The following is a 14,629-nucleotide window of genomic DNA, read 5'->3' as shown; positions in this document are numbered from 1 at the left end:
AAAAAAAAAAAAAAAACCAGAAACCTACTGATCAAATGGAAAACAGAAAAAAGCAGCCGCTGCTATCTTAATTTTAGACAAATCAGAGTTTAACACAACAATGATCAAAAAAGACAAAGAAGGGCATTGCATAATGGTAAAGAGTTCAATTCAACAGGACCTAACTATCCTAAATATGTATGCAGTCACCACAAGAGTACCCAGATTCCTAAAGTAAGTTCTTAGAGACCTCCAAAGAGACTTAAATAATTACAGTATAGTGGGAGACTTCAACAACCCACTAAAAGGGTTGGATAATCAAGGCAGAAAACCAACAAACATATCGGGACCTGAACTTGACACCTTTCCAAATGGTTCTATATAGATATCTTCAGAATTCTTTACCAAAGAAAAGGAGAACTTATATTCTTACCACCTGCAGATGGCACATACTCTAAAATTAACCATAAAATGAGCCATAAAAATTATCAGCAAAACAAAACAAACAACAAAAAGAAACAGAAATCATACCAGCCACAATCTCAGATTACAGTGCAATAAAAATAGAAATCAACATAATGAAAATCTCTCAAAACCATACAATTACATAGAAATTAAATAATCACTCCTAAATGACTTTTAAGTAAAAAATAAAATTAAAGTAGATGAAAAAAAAATTCTTTGAAACTAATGAGAACAAAGATATAACCTAACAAAATCTCTAGGATACAGATAACATAGTGTTATGAGGAAGGTTTATGATGCTAAACACCAACATTGAACCACCAGGCCTTCCATACAAGAGCTCTTAAAGGAAGCACTAAATACAGAAAGGAAAAACTGGTACCAGCTACTGCAAAAACATACTAAATTGCAAAGACCATAGACGCTATGAAGAAACCGCATCAACTAATGGGCAAAATAACCAGCTAGCATCATAATAACAGGTCAAATTTACACATAATATTAACCTTAAATGTAAATGGGCTAAATGCCCCAATTAAAAGACACAGATTGGCAAATTGGAGAAAATGGAGTCCAGAACCATTGGTGTGTTATATTCAGGAGACCCATCTCACATGCAAAGACACACATAGGCTCAAAATAAAGGGATAGAGGAATACTTACCAAGCAAAAAAAAAAAAAAAAAAGCAAGAGTTGCAATCCTAGTCTCTGATAAAATGGACTTTAAACAACAAAGATCAAAAGAGACAAAGAAGGGCATCACATAATGGTAAACGGATCAGTGCATCAAGAAGAGCTAACGATCCTAAATATATACACACCCAATACAGGAGCACCCAGATACATAAAGCAAGTTCTTAATGATCTACAGAGAGACTTAGACTCCTGCACAATAATAGTGGGAGACTTTAACACTTCACTGATAATATTGGACAGATCAACGAGACAGAAAGTCAACAAGGATATCTAGGACTTGAATTCAGATCTGGACCAAGTGGACCTAATAGACATCTACAGAACTCTCCACCCCAAATCCACAGAATATACGTTCTTCTCAGCACCACATCGCACTTACTCTAAAATTGACCACATAATTGGAAGTAAATCACTCCTCAGCAAATGCAAAAGAATGGAAATCTTAACAGTCTCTCGGACCACAGCACAATCAACTACACTGTGTAAATCCAGCCAAAACTAACTACATTGTGTAAATCTAGCCAAAACTAACTACACTGTGTAAATCCAGTACATTCCTGATAGGAAAAAAAGAAAAGAGGCCCGGTGTGGTGGATCATACTTGTAATGCCAACACTTTGGGAAGCCAAGGTGGGCAGATTGCTTGAGCCCAGTAGTTAGAGACCAGCCTGAGCAACATAGGGAGATCCAGTTTCTACAAAAGACAAAAAAAAAAAAAAAATAATAATTAGCCCTGTGTGGTGGCACATGCCCTGGTAGCCAGAGTAGTCTCAGCTACTAGAAAGGCTAAGGTAGGATTGCTTGAGCTGGGGAGGTCCAAGCTTCAGTGAGCTGTGATGGCACCATTGCCCTTCATTTTCGGTGACAGAGCAAGACTCTTGTCTCAAAAAAGAATGTTAAACAACTTGGAAGAAGAATAAAAAGCAGATGTAATGGCTCAATGACATTTTCATGTCTTATGTTTGTTTGATGTTAACTGGGTAAATTCACTGGGCAGGGTCATTTTATAAAATGATTAGAATGCTGCCAGTGTGCAGTGAATGTTAAATAATAGCTGTAATGATTAGAGAACATTGCTACTGAGCCATCATCTCGGCTTTCTGGGTTTACACAGTGTAATTTTTGCTGGTTCAAGTGGCTGGCATTTTAGCACACAATAAAACAGAAAATCAGTCCATAGTGGTAGCCTTTACAAATAATCATGAGTATATATTGTTGCTTTGTGTAATCAACTGCATAATGTTTTTTAAAAATTACTTCGTTTACTTGATAAACTGAAATGGCTATAGGGCTTCATTCCAGCCTAGTAGATACATAACATGCATTTATAAATGTGTAATGAGGCAGCTCTTAAAGCCAAATTTGCTAGGGCTATATTGCAGGTTCAGCATCACATCATAAGTATTAAAGCATTTTCCTGCTATGCTTTTTTTTTTTTATCGGTGAGGTTACTAAGTGGAACAGTTTGATATTCAAACATGGTCTCTATATGAAAATATGTAATGAGAAACTGACTTCCAGCTGGTCTTTCTTATTAATAGGATGAAAATCTTTTATAACTACAGCTATTTTCATTTTCTTAATATATTAAGAAATGCATATTTTTTAATATATTAAACAGCTTAATATTGAAAACATCTTAATAACTGGCTTAAAATCTTAATAATTTAGGCTATAGTTTTCAAAACAATTAGATAAAACACACATTGTTATCCACTTTTCAGGTCAGTGGTTCATTACAAAGGATGTTTAAATGAATCTGGGTTTGAAAAAATGTGCTTTTATTAACAAAATGTTTCTGATGAGAGTTTTACAAGTTGATTAGTTCCTATTACTCATAGATTATGTTCACAAGGGTTGGTATACTTCCATCTATGTTAATTTTACTCCAAAGCATGGTATTTCCTCAAACTAAGAAGCTTGGCTTTTTAATCCTTGTGTACTATGCCCAGCCAAAGTTGCCACTTTTCAACTATTAAAAACTTAATCAGATGTTTATCTCCATTAAAAAGTAATATGTGCATACTGTTGTCTCTAGATTATTAGTCGTGGACATTTATTGTTTTCCTGTTTAAGGACATAAAATCTTTAGCTCATTTATGTCATTCCTTTCTGTCACTCTTCTATGTAATTGTACCTTAATTTTTGATTACAGAGGGTCACATGAGGCCAAGAGTTCAAGACCAGCCTGGGTAATACAGTAAGACCTCCTCATCTCAAAACAACCCAGTGTGGTGGTCCAGCATGGGTGACAGAGACCCGTCTCTAAAATAAATAAATAAATAAATAAATAAATATTCTGTGTCTGCATCTTTTGGCTATGTAAATTTCTATCAATGCTGAACCAAGTGTTAAACTACACTTTTATTTTCTATCTTGTTCATTTTTCCTTTTTTTAAGTTGATAATTGCTTAATTTTTATTTATTAGATTTTTTTTGAATTTGGCTAGACTTTTTCCGTACTTCCAAAATCTTTATAAAATATGTCTCAATGTAATTTTTATTAGTCCTAAACTTTAAGATAATTTATTAGTTCCATTTTCTTTTTTGGAAACATTAACACTGGACACATCTGACCTTCTGCTAGTCTGAATTGATTGCATTCTCTGCCTTGATGTTTGCTATTGTCTTGGAAATTTCCTTTGTCATCATTCTTAGAATTCCCTTTATTTTCCTTTTTTCTTCTCTCTGAAACTAGACAGAGGAAAGAGAGAAGACTTTCACTGCGCAGCATGAACTCTCTTCACCATCTTCGTCTATGCCTGGTGACCTTCAAACTGGTAAAAATAATCCTTTTTACCTTGCTTAAAGCATGTAGCACAGGGGCTTGTGTAAGTGAGTATTCAGTAAATATTGGTTGCATTGAATGACACAAGCCCCTTTGATGAGGTGCTTGTTTTTAATGGAGAAAACTGAGACTAAAAGTGTATAGGATGTGATAATAAGGTCATATTCACTGGCCGGTCAGGATTAATTATTCTTTCTTTCATGTTTGAGTGTAGGGTCGAAACTATTAAAAGTCTGCTAGCTATAATGTTTACAAATATAAGTAACATACAAATCTTCAAAGGTTTATTCAAGCCTACAATCTGTAAATCCCTATGTTAGAAAACAACTCTGCAATGAAAGCCACTTAGATCCCCATGACCGATAATTAGGGAGCCAATCAAGTATTATTTGCAGCTAAAATATTAGACAACAATGGAAACAAGAAATTATAGTGCAATGAATAAATGCAAAAGTACTTATAAATTCAGACTGCTTGAGTCAGTCATCCTTTGCCTGGTGAGTCCACTCAGGTTGAGCTGAAGCTAAAAACTCGTTGAATCTGAGAATTATGTTTGCCTCTACTGGAGAAATGCTTAGCTGCTGTTATGGTCATGCTTTTCTTTGATTAGCAATCAAGAAAAATTAGTTTTATGGCATCAAAAAAAAAATAGGGGTCGTTACAGTCCAAATAAAAGTTGCTAGTATTTCCTGCCTTTGCTGCTTGTCTAATTACCCTTGATTCTGGGTGTCCAACTTTCCTCATGTGCTACAAAGGGAGTGCCTGAGCCTGGAAATAAGTTAGTTCTACTGTTCTGTGTTTGGTGCTGGTGGATACCAAAACCAAAATCAGACATACTTCCTCAATGAATTTATATAACATGTTGCAAAGGAAGACAGAATAAGCCTTTAAAACAGTGGTCCCCAACCTTTTTTGGCACCAGAGACTGGTTTTCTGGAGGACAATTTTTCCAGAGACTTGGGTGGGGGAATAGTTTTGGGATGAAACTATTTCACTTCAGATCATCAGGCTTTAGATTCTCATAAGGAGCACACAACTTAGATCCCTCCCATACACAGCTTGCAATAGGGTTCGTGCTCCTATGAAAATCTAATGCTGCCACTAATCTGACAGGAGGTGGAACTCAGCTTCTCTCACTTGCCTACTGCTTACTTCCTGCTGGGCAATCTGGTTCCTAACAGGCCATGGACTGGTACCCGTCCGTGACCTGCGGATTGGGAACCACTGTTTTATAGGATATATTCTATAATGGATGCTATTTTTCTGGTTCACCATTGTAGATGCCAAAATTTGAATAAAATTGTTGAATGGAATCTATTCATTTGACAACTTGTTGTGATTCTCAAGAGCTTTATTTTATCTTAGTACTTAATGATAATATTAATAAAAATAATTCTAGCAAAAACAATACATTATAATTTAAAAGCATATGTGAACATTACTATTATAAACTATAGAATATAGTCAGCATTACTATTATAAACTATAGAATAAACTACTGAGTTTATTATACAGTAAATGAATTATTGTTAGTATTGCTTTATCATATATAACATATTTAGTATATATTTATGTACAATAAATATATATAACTATGTGACATATATATTTGTTATATAATATATGTAACTAGAAACATTTTTTAAAAGTCTTTCTCTGTCCTCCAGGGAGAGTAGATCTTTAGTGCTGTTGAGAGAAGCATTGGTTAACTATTCTAGTTATCTTTTCTTCATAACAACCCGCTCGAAATTTAGTGACTTAAAACAACAACGATCATTTATTTAGCTCATAAATCTGCAATTTAATGGAGAGGGCTCAGTGGGGGCAGCTCATTTCTGCATTATGCAGCATCAGATGGGGTGGTATGGGTAACTCAATGGCAGGAGACTGGAATCATTTGAAGACTCACTCACATATCTGATGGTTAATACTAGCTGTTGCATGGGACTTCAGCTGGGGTTCTTGGTCAGATGGATCACTTACATATGGCCTCTACATGCAGCTGTTTTTCTTCTTCACAACATGGTGGCTGAGTTAAAAGAGAGAGCATACCAAGAAAACAAGGTAGAAGTGCATATCATTTCTATGATCTGGCCTTGGGAGTCATTTAGCATCACTCTTACCATACTCTATTGATTGAACTAGTCACAATTGTCCAATAAAACTAAAAAGAAGAGCTATTAATTGATGAGATGAGTGTCACTGTCATTCTGTAATAAAATTTGTATTATAATGTTTTGTGTAAAAGTCTAAAGATGAGGATCAGTGCTTATGATTTGGGGACCATTAGCATACTAATGATAGTTAAAACCCTGAGATAAAGTGAGATTACTTAGGAAGAATATATCAAGAAAAAGATGTGAACCAAGAATGAACAGCACTTAAGAGGGAGCTTGTGGTATGAGATTTATTGTGGTGGTCACCTTTGGAAAATATTATCAGCCCATTGTGGATAGAAATGGAAAAAAACCCAAAGAGCTAAATTTATCTTTGCTATAGATTGAACAGTCAGAGAGAAAACTCTGGAGGTAGAAATAACTGAAATTGGCACAGAGGGAAAAAAGGGAAAGACAGGCTGGCTTCTGTGAAAAGAGAAATTCTGTGAAAAGATCTGAAGTCTTCAAAGGAAATTTGGAAAAAATTTTGCTCTTTTGTTTCACAAAAGCCTGCAAATTTAGAAATGCATCTTGGAATCAGATATTTGTTTTCTGGAATTGCAAAGACAGCTTCTAATTGGCTTAGAGGAAGCCACAGTGGCAGAGCAAGAGTGGTCCAAGGACAATCAGTCACTTTTAAGATATATATAAATATATGGAAAGCATACCTATGTGTCCAAATACTGTGTACTGTAGTTCTGCTGATAACTTGTAAATACAAGTCATAAATTAGGTTTAGTTCAACTGATATTTAGTAAGTACTTAGAATGTTTTAGGCAATGCTAGTTATCAGGGCTGAAAAGATAAATAAAGCATGATTTCTGCTCTAGATCTAGTAAGATGGTCAGGTTTATAAATTTAAAATTTCAGTTAAAATTCTTGATATTAAGAGTTTGGATTGTGGAATCAAAATGTCTAACTCTGGGCAAGTTACTTATCTCTCCAAGCCTCAGATTCATCATTTGTAAAATAGGAACATAACAGTTCCTAACTCAGAGAGCTGTTGGGAGGATTAAATGAGATAATGTAGGTAAAATATTTAGCATAGTGCCTGGCATATGGAAAGTGCTCACAAAAATGAATGGGTATTGTTGAATGATGTAACCAAAATGTGAAGTGTACGCAATTTGGCTTCACTCTTCCCCACAGAAAACCTAAATCAAATATCTAGTGTGAAGATTATAAACAGCAGTATCCCAGAACTTAAATTTGGGGCTGAAATGACCCCTAGGACCACAGAGCAGTGAGAAACTCTGAGAAGACAGTAAGAGAAATGGACTTTTCTACTCATCATGCCCCTCCCCAAATCTGCCAGATGCCATTCATGGACATTTTTTTTTCCTTGACCCATGGTTTCCACACTAGAAAAAGTGAGATCAAGGGAAACAGCCAGTTTTCCCACCTTCCTGGGTTCCCTTGCAGGAAAACAACTCCTGCTTTAACCCTTGGAAGCATTGCAAGTGCCTATAGGGAGAAAAACTCCTGAGGCCAGCTAGTGACAAAGAAGAGAGGCAGGACTAGAGACCCTAGTTTATGGAACTTTGCTCTTTATCTCAGCCAAAGACGTCAAAGCAGATTGGCTGTTTAGCAACACCAAGATGTAGGATATATCCTCCATTGGTCTTCTGTGCATGAACTCCTAGCCAGTCTTCCCACACAATCAGTGTCCCTATGGGACTCTCTAACCCCTAATCTGGGATGAGGAGAGCTCTGAATGATTTCAAGAACTGAAGCAAACTGGGGCTTAATGTACCATTCAATGCCAAAAAGGAGGCAGCAATCTAGGATTAAGGATGCTTACATGCAACTGCATAGAATCTCTAGGCAAACATACTCTAGAAAGTTGAAAAAAAGCCAGATAGCAAAGACTAGAATAAATACAACAGATGTATGTTTATAAGAAACAACAACAGGCCGGGCACGGTGGCTCAAGCCTGTAATCCCAGCACTTTGGGAGGCCAAGGCGGGTGGATCATGAGATCAAGAGATCGAGACCATCCTGGTCAACATGGTGAAAGCCCGTCTCTACTAAAAATACAAAACATTAGCTGGGCATGGTGGTGCGTGCCTGTAATCCCAGCTACTCAGGAGGCTGAGGCAGGAGAATTGCCTGAACCCAGGAGGCGGAGGTTGCAGTGAGCCGAGATCGCGCCATTGCACTCCAGCCTGGGTAACATGAGTGAAACTCCGTCTCAGAAAAAAAAAAAAAGAAGAAAGAAACAACAACAAACAAGGAATCATGACCTCCCCAGATGGACAAAGCAAGAAACCAGGAACCAGTTCTAATGACATGGTAATATGTAAGCTCTCAGATCAAGAAATCAAAATAGTTGTTCTAAGGAAACTCAGCAAACTTCAAGATAACACAGCAAAGCAATGTATAAATTTTCTAGATAAATTTAACAAAGGGATTAAAATAATTTAAAAAGTCAAACAGAAATCTGGAACAGAGAAATACATTTGTTAAACTGAAAAATGCATTAGAAGCTCTCAAAAGCAGAATGGATCATGTGAAAAAAGAATTAGTGAGCTAAAAGACAGGCTATTAGAAAATGCACATTCAGAAAAGAAAGAAGAATAAAAACGAATAAAGAATGCCTGCAATATAAGAAAATAACCTCAAAAGAGAAAATATAAGTCATTGGTGTTCAAGGAAGAGTTGAGAAAGAGCAAGGGGTAGAATGACTATGCAAGAAAATAATAACCAAAAACTTTTCAAACCTAGAGAAAGATATTGATATTCAGGTACAGGAAGGTCAGATATCACCAAACAGATTCAACCCAAGTAAGACTACCTTAAGGCATATAATAAACTCTCAAAAGTCAGGAACACAGACGAGATTCTAAAAGCAGCAAGAATAAAGAAGCAAATAACAAATGAAGGAGCTCGTATTTATCTAGCAGCAGACTTCTCAGTGGAAACCAACTTGCCAGGAGGAAGTTGGATGACATTCAGTCAGAAGAAAAATTTGTCAAACAAGAATACTGTACCTAACAAAGCCTTCCTTCTAACATAAAGGAGAGATAAAGTCTTCCCAGACAACCAAAAACTGAGGAAATCATCATTGCTAGACCTGTTTTACAATGAATGCTGAAGAGAGTTCTTCAGTCTGAAAGGAAAGGATACTAGCATGCAAAAAGAAAACATTTGAAAGCATAAACTCACTGGTAAAGTAAATACACACATAAATTCAGAATAGTACTTAATTATGGCATACAATCCTTCATATCTCTAGTATGAACTAAAAGACAAATCTATCAAAAATAATAACTGCAGAAATCTGTTGAAAGATAGGAAGTATAAAAAGCTGTAAATTGAGACAACAAAGTCAAATTGTATGAGTGGGGGAATTAAGTTAAAGTGTAGAGACTTTTAGGTTTTCCTTCATTTATTTTTTAAATTTTCTTTGTGATAGAAGTTAATTTGTCATCTATTTAAAATAACTTCTCATGTCTATAAGACAATTTTGGGTATGCCTTATGGTAACAACAAAGCAAAATTCTATAATAGACTGGGTGCAGTGCCATGAACATGTAGTCCCAGCTACTCAGGAGGCTAAGGTGGAAGGTTCTCTGGAGCCCAGGAGCTTGAGTCCAGCCTGGGCAACACAGTGAGACCTCATCTCTAAAAAGTGAAAACAAACAGGCAAACTCCCCTCCAAAAACCTAAAATAGATCTACTAAAGATAAAAACCAACACATTAAAACATGCTACCATTAAATGAGAAATTTGTTTAACCACTGAGGAAGACAGTAAAAAAAGGAATAAAGGAAGAAAAGACAAAATAACCAGAGCGATGTCCCGATATCCATCCGCAATACCATGGTGGGTCATTCCCTGTCTGTTCAGCAGAGAGTCAATACGCCACCCCAGGCTGAGATGGAGCAGGAGGCTGGGGAGCTGAGCCAGTGGCAGGCAGCACACCAGGCTGCCCAGGATAAGGAGAACTCAGCACTCATCTTGAATATGATCCCATCTTCTGAAGCTCTGGAGTGCACACCTCTTGGAACCATGGCCTACCAAACATTTAGCACTTCCCTCACAGCACAGAGATGCTGAGGCTCCCCTTGGTATCTGCTGAGGCACCGGGGCAGATTGTGGATGAAGTGGGGCCACAGTTCAGTATGACACTGGCTGAGCATGGTGTGAGCTACTGCCCCCAAGCGACTCTCACTCCTTCCTGGATGATTTACTGTCAGGGAGTATCTCCGCCTCAGCAAGAGATCATAATTTTCAGTGGGCCCCAGATAATGCCTGTAGGAGAGCCCAATACTGCAGGGGTGGCTGTGGCCTTCAGGCTGCCAGTCTCAGCTTCCACTGGAATCCTAGTGATGTCCCACATTGGGTATATTATGCAATGCCTTAACTTGGCCTCTCAACAGTACTTTCTGATGAAACGTTGTTGGCCCCAACCATACCTTCCACTGAGGCCCAGGCTGTGCTCGCCTCTGTGGCTCTGATGTTGCCCCCCACATGATGCCCATGATCTTGGGATGCCCCATCAGAGTCCCAGTCATTGCTGGTTTTGGATCTCAGGACTCTTGTGAGTCAGCCAGACTCCCAAGCAGGCCCATTCCTACTGGAGAAGTACAGACCTGCGTCACAGATAGCAGAGCAGAACGCCAGGCCTCAGGAAAAGACTGGTAGAGGGGGCTCCTCAGAGGCAAGGCCTTACTGCTGCAACTATGAGAACTGCGGAAAAGCTTATACAGGTACCAAGTGCTTCCACCTCATGAGCCACCAATGCAAGCACACAGGTGAGACGCCCTATTTGTTCAACTGGGAAAGGTGTTTATGGTCTTTCTTCCAATCTGGTGAGCTTACACGACATAGGCGGATACACACCAGATATCAACCATATAAATGTGATCAGTGCAGCTGAGAGTTCATGAGGTCTGACCATCTCAAACAACACCAGAGGACTCATCGGTCAGGACCCTCAGATCCATTGGCCAACAATGGAGACCAGGACAGTCTTCTTGCTCCTGGTCCTTAGGTGAATGAAGAAGGAAGAGGATTTCAGGCAGAGAACCTGGCAACTGCTCAGAGGAACGGCAGTCTTCAAGTTCTGTATTCATTCAGCAAATGTTTTTTGAGCCTACAATATTGAGAGCACCAAGGCTATCAGGACCCATGGTGAGGAGCATGGAAATAACTAAAGGATGTGTCAAGGAAGAAAAACTTCTCAAGGAGGTGCCTCAGTCAGACCTGAAGGACTCATGGGGGCTAGCTGCACCTTCCATTTCTTAAACATACACCACTGGACATGTCTCTATCTTCTGGCAATGATGGCATGGACAGTAAGGACTCAAGGTGCATGAAGGCACCCTGCCTCTGCAAAGCAGAAAGATCATAGACAAAATTCCTGAATGTTCCCAGTGATGCCAAGAAGCTGGTCCTCTACAGGCCCAAGCTTATCTGGGCCTCTGGGGAAGCCCCACAGCCTTGGCTGTGTCTGCCCCTGCTCTCCCACCCCACCCTGACCCTGTCCTCCTTCACTGCTTTGGTCTGTGTTACTAGTGGCCCCAGTATACCTGGGATGGACATCCAGGTGCCCTCCATCCAAGCTCCTGAGGGAAGTGGACATGTTTAAAAGAATAGGGGCAGAAGGGGCTCATTTATGACCCATTCACTAGCCCCAGGAATTGAGGTCTTGGGTACTCAAAGTCTCGTTTGTTTCTACCAGGGAACCAGATCCCTTTCATGGAGCAGGCCATCTTGGGTTCACTGGGCCAGGGTTAGTCTCTGTTTCCCAGCCCACCTGGCTCACACACAGCCTCGTGGGTAGGGTCAGCAGACCAGATTGCTTGTTGGAATATAAGACGTGCTGGTTGGTGATCTAGCACTTTCACCAAGACATGAACGTAGAGAGAACCAGAGTGATAAAGGATGTATGATGTGCACTATAAGGGTGGACAAAACAGGCCCCTGCTCTTGTGGAGGTCACAATCTAGTGGAGGAGAGATGTTACTACAAATGCACAAAGTGAGCCAAACATGGTGGCTCACACCTGTAATCCCAGCACCTTGGGAGGCCAAAGAGGGCAGGTCACTTGAGGTTAGAAGTTAGAACAGTATGGCCTACATGATGAAACCTTATCTCTAAAAAAATACAAAATTAGCTGGGTCTGGTGGTGGATACCTGTAGTCCCAGCTTGGGAGGCTGAGGTGGGATAATTACTTGAACCTGGGAGGCAGAGGTTGCAGTGAACCAAGATGGCACCACTGCACTCCAGCCTGGGTGACAGAGGCGCCATCTCAAAAAAAGAGATGCACAAAGTGCTGGGAGTACAAATAGTGGGGACCTGTAATTGGGCAAGGGGGTTAGAAAGGCATTTCTTAGAAGTTGCGGTTTGAAGTTAGATTTAAAGAAAACTAGGAGTTCACAGCAGATAAAAGGAGGTGAAGTGGTGATTGGAGGAGAAGTAAGTTTGTCCTTTACCCAGAGATGACCATGTGCTAGGCAGTGGCTAAACCTTTTCTAGTATCACCCAAGGTAGGACAGTGGGTGGTTAAGACATGTGGACTCAACCAGGCATGGTGGCTCATGACTGTAATCCTAACACTTTGAAAGGCTGAGGCAGGCAGATCACCTGAGGCAGGAATTCAAGACTAGCCTGGCCAACGTGGTGAAACCCCATCTCTACTAAAAATACAAAAATTAGCTGGCATGATGGTGAGTGCCTGTAATCTCAGCTATTCGGGAGGCTGAGATGGGAAAATTGCTTGAACCTGGGAGGCAGAGGTTGCATTGAGCTGAGATCATGCCACTGAACTCCAGGCTGGGTTACTGAGTGAGATTCCATCTCAAAACAAACGAAGACGTGGACTCTCTAGTAGCTTTTGAATCCTGCCTCTACCATTTCCTGGCTATGAGGTGTCTTGGGAAATTTACTTGTCCCTCTTGCTTTTGATAGTAAAGGAGATGGATGGTGAGGTAGATGAAAGATGGAGAGATACAATTGAAAGTGTTTTCTTTGGCTGCAATGTGTTGATTGGATTAGAGTGAGGGTATAAGGAAGAGGAAGGGACATATCAGTATTTCAGATGAGAGGCAAGCTGGCTTTGGCCAGGGTGTAAGAGTGGAGGTAGGGAAAAGCAGGAAAGTGATAGTTAACTGGATTTGGTAGGTGAGGGAGAGGTCAAGGGTGACTTCTAGGTTTCTGGCTTGCATTATAAGTAACACAGAAGAAAAATGAATGAACTTCATTAACTTTCCATTTATTGTGATATCTATCATACCTGCAAAAAATATTTTGTATATATCCAGTTTAATAATAAATGTACTCATGTTGGGAATGTCAAAAAAAAGAAAAGAAAAAAATAATAAAAATATTTGTTTACCCCTAAGATAAGGCCTATAATCACAGCACTTTGGGATGCCAAGGCAAAGGATAACTTGGAGCCAGGAGTTTGAGACCAGCAGGACCTTGTCTCTATTTAAAAAAAAAATTAAAATAAGAAGGAAAAATACTTTACTAATACATTTAAAGCTTTGAGTTCCCCATCCTTCTCTGCAGAGGTAACTACTATACTGAATTTTGATTAATATTGCCTTAGCTATTTATTGTTTTACCACATAATGTATCTGCTCTTAAATATAATTATTGTTTTTTTTTGGTTTTGAACTTAACGTTTATTCTATTTGAGATTCATCGAACTTTTTCAATCTAAATGTTTATATTCAATATAATTTGGAAAAATTTTGTTTAAAAAAACAAATCAGGATGATATTGGTCTCATAAAATGAGTTAGAGAATATTCCCCCTTTTTGTGTTGTTTGGAATAGTTCCAGAAGGAGTGGTACCAGCTTCTCTTTGTATGACTGGTAGAATTTGGCTGTGGTAGAACCTGTCTGGACTTGGACTTTTTTTGGTTGGTAGGCTATTAATTGTTGCCTCAACTTCAGGCCTTGTTATTAGTCTATTCAGGGATTCAACTTCTTCTTGGCTTAGTCTTGGGAGGGTGTAAGTACGTAGGAATTTATCCATTTCTTCCAGATTTACTGGTTTATGTGCATATAGTTGTTTGTAGTAATCTCTGATGGTAGCTTGTATTTCTGTGGAATCCGTGGTGATATCTCCTTTATCATTTTTTATTGCATCTATTCGATTCGTCTCTCTTTTCTTTTTTATTAGTCTGGTAAGCGGTCTATTTTGTTGATCTTTTCGAAAAACCGGCTCCTAGATTCATTGATTTTTTCGAAGGGTTTTTTGTGTCTCTATCTTCTTCAGTTCTCCTCTTAGTTATTTCTTGCCTTCTGCTAGCTTTTGAATTTGTTTGATCTTGCTCCTCTAGTTCTTTTAATTGTGATGATAGGGTGTCGATTTTAGATCTTTCTCTGCTTCTCATGTGGGCATTGAGTGCTAGAAATTCCCCTCTAGACACTGCTTTAAATGTGTCCCAGAGATTCTGGTACATTGTGTCTTCATTCTCATTGGTTTTGAAGAACATCTTTATTTCCACCTTCATTTCATTGTTTGTCCATTCAGGAGCAGGTTGCTCGCTTTCTATGTAGTTTTGTGGTTTTGAGTGAGTTTCTTAA

The 14,629-nt window shown here is 38.9% G+C and overlaps 1 long non-coding RNA gene and 1 pseudogene across 1 annotated transcript in view; both read left to right on the top strand.

Moving 5' to 3' along the window:
• Positions 1–8,084, top strand: part of LOC108290385 — a 26,707-nt gene extending 18,623 nt beyond the window's left edge. The window contains exon 3 of the long non-coding RNA XR_001819556.2: positions 3,839–8,084. This is a non-coding gene — a long non-coding RNA (uncharacterized LOC108290385). The remainder of the gene's footprint in view (positions 1–3,838) is intronic.
• Positions 8,085–8,218: 134 nt separating this feature from the next.
• Positions 8,219–12,699, top strand: LOC108290383 (annotated as a pseudogene).
• The last annotated feature ends 1,930 nt before the right edge of the window (positions 12,700–14,629 follow it).

Source organism: Cebus imitator, unplaced genomic scaffold (assembly GCF_001604975.1).
Source record: "Cebus imitator isolate Cc_AM_T3 unplaced genomic scaffold, Cebus_imitator-1.0 Scaffold433, whole genome shotgun sequence".
In the NCBI taxonomy this organism is placed as follows: Eukaryota; Metazoa; Chordata; class Mammalia; order Primates; family Cebidae; genus Cebus; species Cebus imitator.
This window is presented reverse-complemented; position numbering and strand designations above follow the sequence as displayed.